Here is an 11,171-nt window from a genome sequence, read left to right as displayed (position 1 = left end):
CTTTTTCTGTCATGAGCAGTAACATACATTCATTGTTTTATATGAAGACACAGACATGTAAAGAGCGACCAGCTCCAGACTGACCCCACACTGATTTGATGCACTGTGTAGCTTGGCAGTGCTGATTTGTGTGCAACATGCAATAGTTGAACCATGAACTAATATCAGTTAAAAAATCCCCTCCCAAACAGAAACTGCTCAGGCCAACCTCCTCAAGCATTTGTACAGGTCTCAGGCTTGTTTGTCCCTACCTTAAACAAGCCACAGGTCAGATACTCATATATATACATTCATGCTGGAATTAATACACACACACAAATACAAACGCATGCGCACACTCGTACACACTCACACACACATGCACCCACAGTGACTTTTAATAATGGTGTCTACAGACTCTGTGATGACAGTGATGGATGGGGGTGGGACCTACAGGGGCCAAGGGAATAACCTCTCCACCAATGAAAAGCCAGCAGTGTGACCTTTGGACCAATCACTGCACTTCCAGGTCAAATGTGACCAGAGGGCGAACAATCTGTCCATCTGGGAATGAATGTATGGAGGAGAAACTGGAGAGTGAGAGAGAGAGAAAGCGACATTACAGAGAGAGAGAGAGAGTGAGCACAGCACCCTTATTCAATTCTTAATAGCATAGAAGTAAATAAAAAATGTGTGTAGTGTGCTTATACGTATTACTATTCCTACATATATTCAAAAACATTGCCCCTGTATAAAGCATCTTTATAAATACAATAAAATATAAAAATGCTATTCTCTTCTAAGTAAATTTAGATTAAATGTAACATTAAAAGCAGACAGTTAGAAACTAGAAGCTGGTAAATGTAGTGCAGCATTTAGAGGATAAAGTTCTACCCTCATTTCCTCACATATGCCTGTCATGCATACAAGGAAACAAAATGTCGTGTACAAGCGTACAATACAGAACAAGTACAAAACAGTGGGACAGTATTTTTAAACACAAAAAATAAGCTTGGCTTCTCTGCAGTCAGTGAGTTGCAACTAGATGTTTGTGACAGAACAGAAACCATACCCTGCAGTAGACTGTATGATTATTCATTTAGAATAATCATGCTGATCCATGAATGCTTAATATGTTTTATGCAGATGTTCCCTAACACATTAACCATGTTAACTTTACCGTATAGGGAAATGATTATAGGTTGTTGCTCTGCCTACACATGAAGGAAAAGAGCTAATGGAGGTTTCAGGGATCTTACTGAAAACTGACTGAAACAGGCCACCAAAAATTCTTCTGTCAGTAGTAGAGACTTTTGTTCCAGGAATGGGAACACAAACCAGGTTCTGGTGATCAAAATGCAAAAAGGTTTGATGGGCTGTGGGAGAACTGGCTGCTATCAAAAACAGCAGAAATGGTGTGTAATTTTCTATTCAGAAAACAGTGAGGGATTTGACACATGTATTTGACTGGTTTACATCTTCAGATTGCCTGTGACTGTTAATATGTCATGCTGTCAACTGTCTGCATGCACTTTATGCTCCAAAGAAGACACTGCAACTACAGACTGTTCAACACTGGCCAGTTTTGGATGAAACTGAGTGGGGGCTTAAAAAATGAAAACTTTATCATCTGTGGGAAAGTGAGCATTGCCACTACAGCCATGTGTTAAACATTACAACCAATCAGAGGGGGCACTGCACACACATGCACACATACAGATTGAGTACGCAAATTATGCTGCATAGACTGCAGAGTGGTCAAAGTGATGGATAGATGCCGGGATTACTTTTCTGCTTCTCATTCCACCACCAACCATATGGAAATCTCTCTCTCTCTCTCTCTCTCACACACATACGTCTGTTTATTTACAGCCACTGTCATGCATCTGAGATCGATTATAAATGAACACGAGCCCATGATTAGCTTGAACATGATGGTGTGTGTGTGGGATGTATGTGTCTCAAAGAGTTGTAGGTTAATGGTTGGCTCTACATTTATCCTGGGAGTAATAACTTACTATGGTATATGCGAGTAAGTGTGTGTGTGTGTGTGTGTGTGTGTGTGTGTGTGCGTGTTTTCCCCTGGTATTACTGACACTGTGGGAACCAAAACCTGCTTACACACTGACGTTGTGGGGACTCAGCCCAGATGCTGGTCCGCACAATGTAAATCAGTGAGTTTTATTGTGATAACTTGGTTAGAGACAGGTTAGGGGTTAGATTAAAGTTATTGTAAGGATTAGGGTTGGGCAAGGCTCCAGGAAATAAATGTAAGTCAATGTAAAGTCCCCACAAGGAATGAAAATGCGTGTGTGTGTGTGTGTGTGTGTGTGTGTGTGTGCGCGCGCGCGTGCATGCGTGTGTGTGATTATGACATAAGAAGAGATGCAGACCTCTGCCTTTAACAAGTGGTTGCAATTAGTTGTATTTAGCTCATAAATTGCTTATCCACACACTTGACATGGACACACATGGCAGATTAGTCAATTAGTGTATCCCACACACACACTATATTAATATATTTGTCAATCACACCATCATCACTACCATTATCATCATCTTTCGGAGCCACTGAAGTGACTGTTTATGTTTCTGTGCAGTTAATTTGGAACTATATTAGTGAACTGTGTTGCACTGCAAAGCCTTCTGTACTGGTGTCAGAGATGTGTGCTTTATATCCCACTATGTACCCTGAGCACTTATACTGTGGTGCAGTGATCACAAAGTAATTGCAAAAACAAATTAGTAGGATTGACAAAATGATTAGTATTAGATTAGATTTTGAGCATGCATAATACTAAGAAACTAAACCACTGGAAATTAGCAGATGTTATAAGAATAGTTACATTTTTTACATGTTACATTTTTCTCCAAAACATGGTTGAGAATATTGATGTCAAGCTAGTGCAGTGTTTTTATTAGCAAGTAGACAATAAACACATTCATCTTTACCTCCTACTGGATGTCCTGAGTTGTTAGCCAGAATTACCCCCCCCCCCACACACACATATGGATATGTGTGTATATATATATATATAGTGGAGTCAGTGTCAGTTTATGGGTAAGCACTGAATGGGCTGGAAGTATTTTAAGTGACAGTGCTGAAACTAGTCAAAATGTCAAAATGTAGGTGATGATGTAAGTGTGAAGTTTGGGGCAAAATAAATCAGAGCCAGTGTATGTGCATAAACTAAAGGATGGTGTTACATAAAGTATCAGATGAAGTGTAAACTCTGAGAACAATCGAAGTTAATTTTGTATGAATGTTTTTTGGTGCTCAGCTTGAGATCTGAAAGGGTCAAACGTGTTTCATGAAGCATAAAAGAGAAAAGCACTGAAATGTCTACTGATAAAGCTTGGAAAAAAGATGAATCCAGCTGAACTATCAGCTGATGTCTATGTGGTGAAAATAGTTCAAATCTAAGTTAAAGTGGATAATCTAAATGCATTTTAAGGTCTGAAAGTACATGTAGTGTCAGTGGAAGAAAAAGCAAATCACCTTTATTTATTTGCATTGAACACTGAAACACCTAAAGGTTTCCAGCAGCATGAAATAAAAGGTTTCCAGCAGCATGAAATAAAATCACTGTTGTGGTTACCATGGTACAGTAGTTATTTTTGATGCATGTAGAGTAAGTAGTTCAGTTTTTACTGACTCAGTATTCAGTGGTGATAAACATTTCTCACATATTCAAATGGTCTTTCAGAGAATTGTCACAATTTCTGACTGTTTCTTTGTTGCCCTGTCTAGTCTGCCTTGCTAAGCAACAACAGTAACAACACACACAGAGACAGCAGACGCCACTGTGAGGCAGCGTGGCTCCCACGCACCCCTCCCAGCTGCCATCACATGTCAGTCAAACTCTGCCATGACCAATGAGAGAGGCCTGTCACTCCCCCTTTGTCCTGGACACCCTTTGGTCATTTTAGACAAGCAGAACGGACGGCCATTCAGACGACTGTGCATGTGTGTGTCTGTTTGTGTGTCTGTGTGTGCGTGTGAAAATAAAGGAACACTGACAACCACCATGAAATCATGATGTGTGTGATAGAGCGCAGTGACTATTGCCTCAAAGCTGAGCAAAGTGCCATGGTTGCCTCGACACCTCATAGCAACATTACAACATTACAATGATGAATTTGACCAATTTTGCATAATTCACTCCTCCAGCTTTTAACACACACAGGCACACACACACACACACACACACACACACGCACACACACACACACACACACACACACACACACACACACACACACACATTATAGCAGAGGGACTTTTAAAATAAATATTAAGATAAGCTAGATTTATTTATCATAAAGTGTCAGTCACTATCAAAAAAACAAAACATAGCCCTACATTTCCATTTATTCTATTAAACTTAAATTATTATTCATCCATCCATCCATCATCTATACCCACTTATTCCTTAATCAGGGTCCGAGATCTGCTGGAGCAGCCTATCCCAGCTCTCTTTGGGTGAAAGGCAGGGGTACACCCTGGACAGGTCACTAGTCCATTATAATAAATTATTATTATGACAGTTATTATTGCGAAAGGGTAAGTTTGAACAATCTCTAAAATCAAAGCTACACCCTTATGAACAAGTAGATGTAAACAAAATATAAAGTACATACTTGCAGTAAGTTGATAATTAATAATTACACCTCATAATGGAATTTACAGACAATTATATTACATATATATATATATATATATGTAAAAGATTAACTAAATAATTATTAGAAAGCATTATGTGAAGAGGTATAGGGCAGTGCACTCAGAACAGCCTAAGTTGAAGGAAAGATATGATAAAGGTCAACCACACTTCATTAAACAACATTATTTAAAAGTAAAAAGCATTCCTTTACTTTGTACAGTGTCTGTTGGCACTGTGTGTTGTGTTGTCCTTGGCAATAAGCTGGCTAAGCTGCATCACCTAGTGGTCAAAAGACAAAAATGCATAAATAATTAAAAGCCACCACACTAGCGAGCTAATAAGAGTTCAATTGTTAAATTGTTCCCTCCCATATGAATCTACAGTATGATTAAACCTCTGCACCAGTTTTCATGCAACAAACAAACGATTTTACTTCGGATGCAGCTGACTAAAATATAATTGTAAATTGTGTTGCCTTTTGCCCATCAATGAGGAACTAAATGAAACATACAGCTAAATAAAAAGAAGAATAATGAAGTCCATCTTTAAAAAAGTCCTTTGAATATAAAATGGGCCCAATATCATTTGATAACATTTATGAGTGTGGATTTTAGTTTATGTCAGTGCAGATCCCTAGCTACACCTTTAGAATTTAATAAAGTCAGGTCCAGTACAGGTATTTGGTTTTGTACATTATTACTGAAGGTACAGAATGGTTTAAAAAGTCACAATGTTAATGCAAAGCACTCCCCTGCTTGGTGTCTTTAGCACAACCCCGCTGCACCCTCCCTTCCCTCTATTTTCATTAACTTGTCTCCACATATTTACCTTTACCACTAGGATAAATGGTTTTTCTCTTGCTAATTGTGGCTGCGTGTTTTTCTGCTGGCTCGTTTTGTATTTCTCCAATCAGAGCTCTGAAATCCTGCATAGAACGGTTTGTTTTTCAAGCACAATGGCACCATTTATAAAGTGTGTATGTGTTTTTTGCTGTCTCATGGGTCAGCCTACCAAGAACATCAGATCCTAAAGAATTATGATTATCTTCTACATGTTGTCAGTATTTTAACTGTAGAAAATAACATTTTGACTTCAGATCAAGTTTCAGAATTAAAAAAAAGTTTCAATTCTTGAGCACTACATTTCCTTTAGAGCTTCACCATAACATTGTACAATATGGTGTGTAGCTGTGTGAGGCTGAGGAGTGTGTGCTCCATGGGAAGGTGGAATAGCTTATTGAATAATTCATCTTGTAAAACACAGATCTTTGGCCAGACAGTGGCATAAGAGGCCCCTCGGTTTGCTTCAGCCAGACCTTGGTTGCATTTATTTAGTTTCTGTTTATTTGAAAAGGAGACATGCAGCCAACGAGCATAAAGGCCATGTGTTGTGTTTCTCCTTTTACTGTTGAAGGATGGAGTTTGGCAGTGAATCCCGAGTTTGGCTCGCTTGGGCACACAAACAGGGCTGGATCACCACAGTCTCTACAGATAGTTTTTTAACTCTTTGTAGTAATGCTAAGCACAGCATGGCTAAAATGTTGACAAAACCAGTTACAATCTGATGTCTGCAGACACATCAGAAAGACACTTCACCTATGGAGGCTTGTGAAAGTGAAAGGCCTGGAGACATCTAGAAGTATATGGACATCTCCTTGAAGTTTTCAAAGTTTTACAGACATTTATATTTTATTTTCATATTTTGTTTCTTTTGGCCAGGTTAATGTCAAATCTTTGAACTCAAGGTCACTGCAAGACATCTACCAGATGTAGCTCTGGAAATATTGAAAGGTTTTAAGTGGCTTTCAGAGTTAGACACTTGGGTAAATACACATATTTGCTTTATTGCCAAGAGTTCGAAGATGAGTTAAAGCTAACCATCTGCTGGGTTCCACAAGCATTTTAGTGGATCTTTCTGGGGGTCTCTAGGGATTATTCAGATTTTTCTGGGGTCTCTCAGTCTCTTTGGAGATCTCTGGACATCTCTGGAGGTTTCTGGAGGCCACGGCTGCTGGCTGTTGTTGGCAGTGACTCTTCTGCTGTCACTTCACTCCTTATGGTGCTGGTTGCTTAGCTTTTTGAAGGTGCTAATTAATTTCTGCAGCCAGGCTTGCAGCTGGACTCTGGCTGTAGAAAAATAACCTATCAACAATTACATTTCCACATTAGATTAAAGGTGAGGGTTTGCAGGCAGGACATTTGGACATGCAGAGACAAGATTGATGGAAAGCTGAACCATCACCTAAACTCTATAATGTTACACCATTGCTTTAGAACTAAATCTTATGAACAATCATTCACAAAAGTTCCTAAAGCATTTAATCAACCTCACTACTTTACACCCAGGTTCACATGCCTCTTAGAACATTTGGTCTGAAAGGCCAAATACAAAGTAAAATCTTACCTCAGTGAAGGGACAAAGTATATCTAACAATTAAATGTGTTTTGTCCTTCCTCAAATATCTAGTCTAGGCTTTAAAATCACATAAACTATGATAGATGAGTAGATAGACGCTGTAGATAGACTACTTGCATGACCCATAATCCTGACACCCTCACCCTAACCTTAAACCACATCATCACCCAGAAATTCAGTAATTTACAGTCCCCACAGTGTGAGAGTATAAACAGATTTTGGTCCCCACAGTGTGAATTATACCATGTGCACACACAAAGACTCTCTCACAAATGCACACACACACACACACACACACACACACTTGTTTGCCATTTCTCACTTTGGTAATTGCCATTTGTATCCAGCCCACTATCTCTCTCTCTTGTACACACATCATGCCTCTCTCCCCTCCATGTTCCCAATCTCTCTCACTCACTCTCTCCTCTCTCTCTCTTACTCTCAGTCTATGACTCTCTCCCCCTCTCCTGCCCAACCCACATTTACTGACATCATGGCTTAATTACCCAATCAGTGGCAGGCCAATCTGTCATTGTCAAATTCTTGCCCAATCAAATGCTGTATGCTAATTCCCTCCAGCCAATGGCAGTGAGCCTGGCTCTGTTAGTGTGATATATAAAGCAGGCCAGCAGTAGACCCACAGTACAATATAGCCAACACACACCTCAGGTCAATCAGAAGGGATATCAGAGAGCTTTATGTGTTTTGTGACTGAGCGGAAAATGACGGTAGTGGAAAGAACCGACAACAGAATGACGTCAAAGTCCTGTCCGTGCTGTTTAATTGACAGGTGCTCTTTGGAGAAGGCAGAGTCAGACCAAGATGAAGTAGAGGCACAAAAAGTCTGTGTTTTGAATCAAATCATTTCCTTCACTATGGTGTGGTAATGTCTTCTTAGTGAAAGAGCTTAACCACAGGACTCCTCCAACTACACACACATTCAAACACTCCTCAGTATTGAATGCCAAATCAAACAGGGTCATCCCATGCCAGCAGAACTATAAAAAGCAGAGTTTCCCCTGTATACACACACCTGCTCTGATTATGAATTATTTCTTTCTGTTGAGTCACCTCGAAGTCGAAAGCCAATCATTACACTGCAGTCTTCCCACCCCTGCTCATTTTCTCCCATGTATTTTCCATCATTCTGTATTTCTTCAGGACTCCATCTTTCATCTCAGCCTTGGACCCGGGGAGCTCAGTGCACCGATGGTCCTCGGGCTTGCTAGGGCTATAACAGCATAACTAAGGGATGGTTCAGGGTTGCCTGAAGCCAGCCCTAACTATACGCTTTGTCAAAGAGGAAGGTTTTAAGTCTAGCCTTAAAAGTACAGAGAGTGTCTGCCTCCTGAACCCAATGAAGCCAATGAAGAAAAACTAGTCCATGCATTTGTTTCCTCAAGGCTAGATTACTGTAACTCATTACTATCTGGATGTCCCAGTATCTCCATAAAAAGCCTCCAGTTAATCCAGAATGCCGCAGCCAAAGTCCTGACAGGAACTAGCAAGACAGATCATATTTCTCCTATATTAGCTTCTCTTCATTGGCTCCCTGTAAAATATAGAATAGAATTTAAAATCCTTCTTCTCACATACAAATCCCTTCATAATCAAGCTCCTTCATACCTTAAAGACCTCATAGTACCATATTATCCCAATAGACCACTTCGCTCTCAGAGTGCAGGTCTACTTGTGGTTCCCAGAGTTCTCAAAAGCAGACTGGGAGGCAGAGCCTTTAGCTATCAAGCTCCTCTCCTGTGGAACCAGCTCTCAGCCTGGGTTCAGGAGGCAGACACTCTCTGTACTTTTAAGGCTAGACTTAAAACCTTCCTCTTTGACAAAGCGTATGGTTAGGGCTGGCTTCAGGCAACCCTGAACCATCCCTTAGTTATGCTGCTATAGGCCTAGACTGCCCGAGGACCATCGGTGCACTGAGCTCCCCTACCCTAAAATTGAATTGAATTGAATTGAATTGAATTGAACTGTCACTACCTTTTGATCATTCAGCAAATCTTTATTGCATGTTTGTATTGTTATTGTTTGTGTGTGTCTGTAGGGACTTGCTCTCCAAATTAACCTTGCACTCTATGACCTGTGAACATATCATCTTTTACACCAACTATTGGTGTAATAATGTTTATTATTCAAATAAACAATCAAACAAAAAAAAGGTAGTAAGTCACCCAAAACATTTAATTTACATTTCAAAACCTAATTTTTGTGTCAGCTGATTGGTCAGTGCCACCAAAATGAAGAGTCATTTTCATTTGAGCCATACTGGTCATAATGCATAGCTGCTTTTTCAACATGATCACACAAATTACAGGACAATTGAAACAAAATTACGACCTTTTGAAAAATCTAAATAAAAACTAAAATCCCATAAAAAAAGCTTAGTAAGTAAGCAAAGCAAAACCTTTTTACCCCTTCACAGAAGGCTACAAACAGTCACACTACAAGCTCTCATCTTCATGGACATCCTGTTGGTCTTGGTTTGGTCAGAGATTTTCGTCAACATCACATTAGATGTTTTCCCTTGCTATGCACCAGGGGAAAAATCTCTTTGCGTGGTGCAGCCATCCCCTACACTGATCACCTGTGATGTTTTCACATGCAGCATTCATGACATCCAACAGAGACATCTGATCCTGTGGCCAATGGTCATATACTTTCCACCTCCAGGCTGAAAAGAATTCCTCTATAGGATTCAGGCATGGGGAGTAGGGTAGAAGGAACTCCATTTTCATCCTTGGATGTGCAGCAAACCATTCTCTAACAGTGTTGAAAGCTGACATTATTCCACACAAACTATTCACATAGTTTGTCAAATCTGGCCTAACTAAATGTCTCTCATGTCCTGGTATAACATCTCTAAAGTGTATCTAGGAAGGCCAGGAGAAGTTGGGTGTTGTAGGGCCCAACAAGTGGAATATGTGTGCGCTCACACCATTCTCAGAAATGGCAGCACACATTGCCTAATTGTCCCCATGTTGGCCTGGTGTGTCACTTGTGTCTCGGTGTCCAATGACATTCTGGCCACATCTCCAGCATAAACTGATACGATACTGATAAACTGAAGCCAGTTTCTTCCACAAAAAGAAGAATATGAGGTGGGCCAGATCCAATACTCTCTATTTAGTGGCAAAGAAAAATATAAAGTTTAGTAGTGAAGTAGAAATGTTTTCCATTTTTATTATTTGAGTATCTACAACTTCAAAAGATAGAGGCATCATTGAAGTACAGTAAAACTACCTGTATACAGTACAATAAAATGCCATCTGCACGCCAATGTTTATCTGAACATATTGGTATTACAGCTCCTTCACTCATTTGCTATTTCGCTCAAATGACACCTTATAGTTAAGTGCTGTTTCATGCTGATTTGATCTTTTGACAAAACTCTGTCTATAGTGGAAAGGGTAAAAGAATTGATATTTGCACAGATAGTGTTATCATTAATGATTGAAGCTTGGATCTCTTTCAACCTGATGGTATTGCTGGCGATGACCATGTTACAGATTTCTTTTACTTGCTGATGGGTGAATACTGCTGCTATGCCACCAAATGTTTGCAGAATTGATGACACTGTGAACTTGTTTATATGAGGCTGTACTCTTCGACCAGCCTCTGCCATGGATAGACCATGGTTTACAACATGGTCCACAAGTGTGGCTCTGGTTTCATCAGAGACTCTTTGCCTTCTTCCTCTTCCTCTCCCGCTGCTTCACACCTGGCCTTTAGCCTGACGTTAGTGTGCAACATGCTCAGTATTACACGGCTCTACATGTAAACTGACAATAAAACCCAATAGCGTCTGTCAGATTCACATATAAGTCAGTTGGCTATAACACACAGTAACACACACAGCTGCACGCTGACCACACAGAAATCCATAGTTCAGCTGTTCGGTAAGTTAATAGTCTCTCCTTCTTTTTTGCTCCTACCGCCTCCAGCGATGTCCTATAAGACTAATGTATAGACAACAGTGGGCTCCACACTATAACCAGCCTGTTTAAGGCTGTTTTGATGCTAAACCCAAACCAATTCAAAGGAAACTAAAGTAGAGTTGACATTTCATTGGAGTAAAGTTACTGATCTGATCCATTTGTCAGA

The sequence above is a fragment of the Mastacembelus armatus genome, chromosome 8 (assembly GCF_900324485.2).
Source record: "Mastacembelus armatus chromosome 8, fMasArm1.2, whole genome shotgun sequence".
NCBI lineage: Eukaryota > Metazoa > Chordata > Actinopteri > Synbranchiformes > Mastacembelidae > Mastacembelus > Mastacembelus armatus.
Note: the sequence above shows the minus strand (reverse complement) of the source record.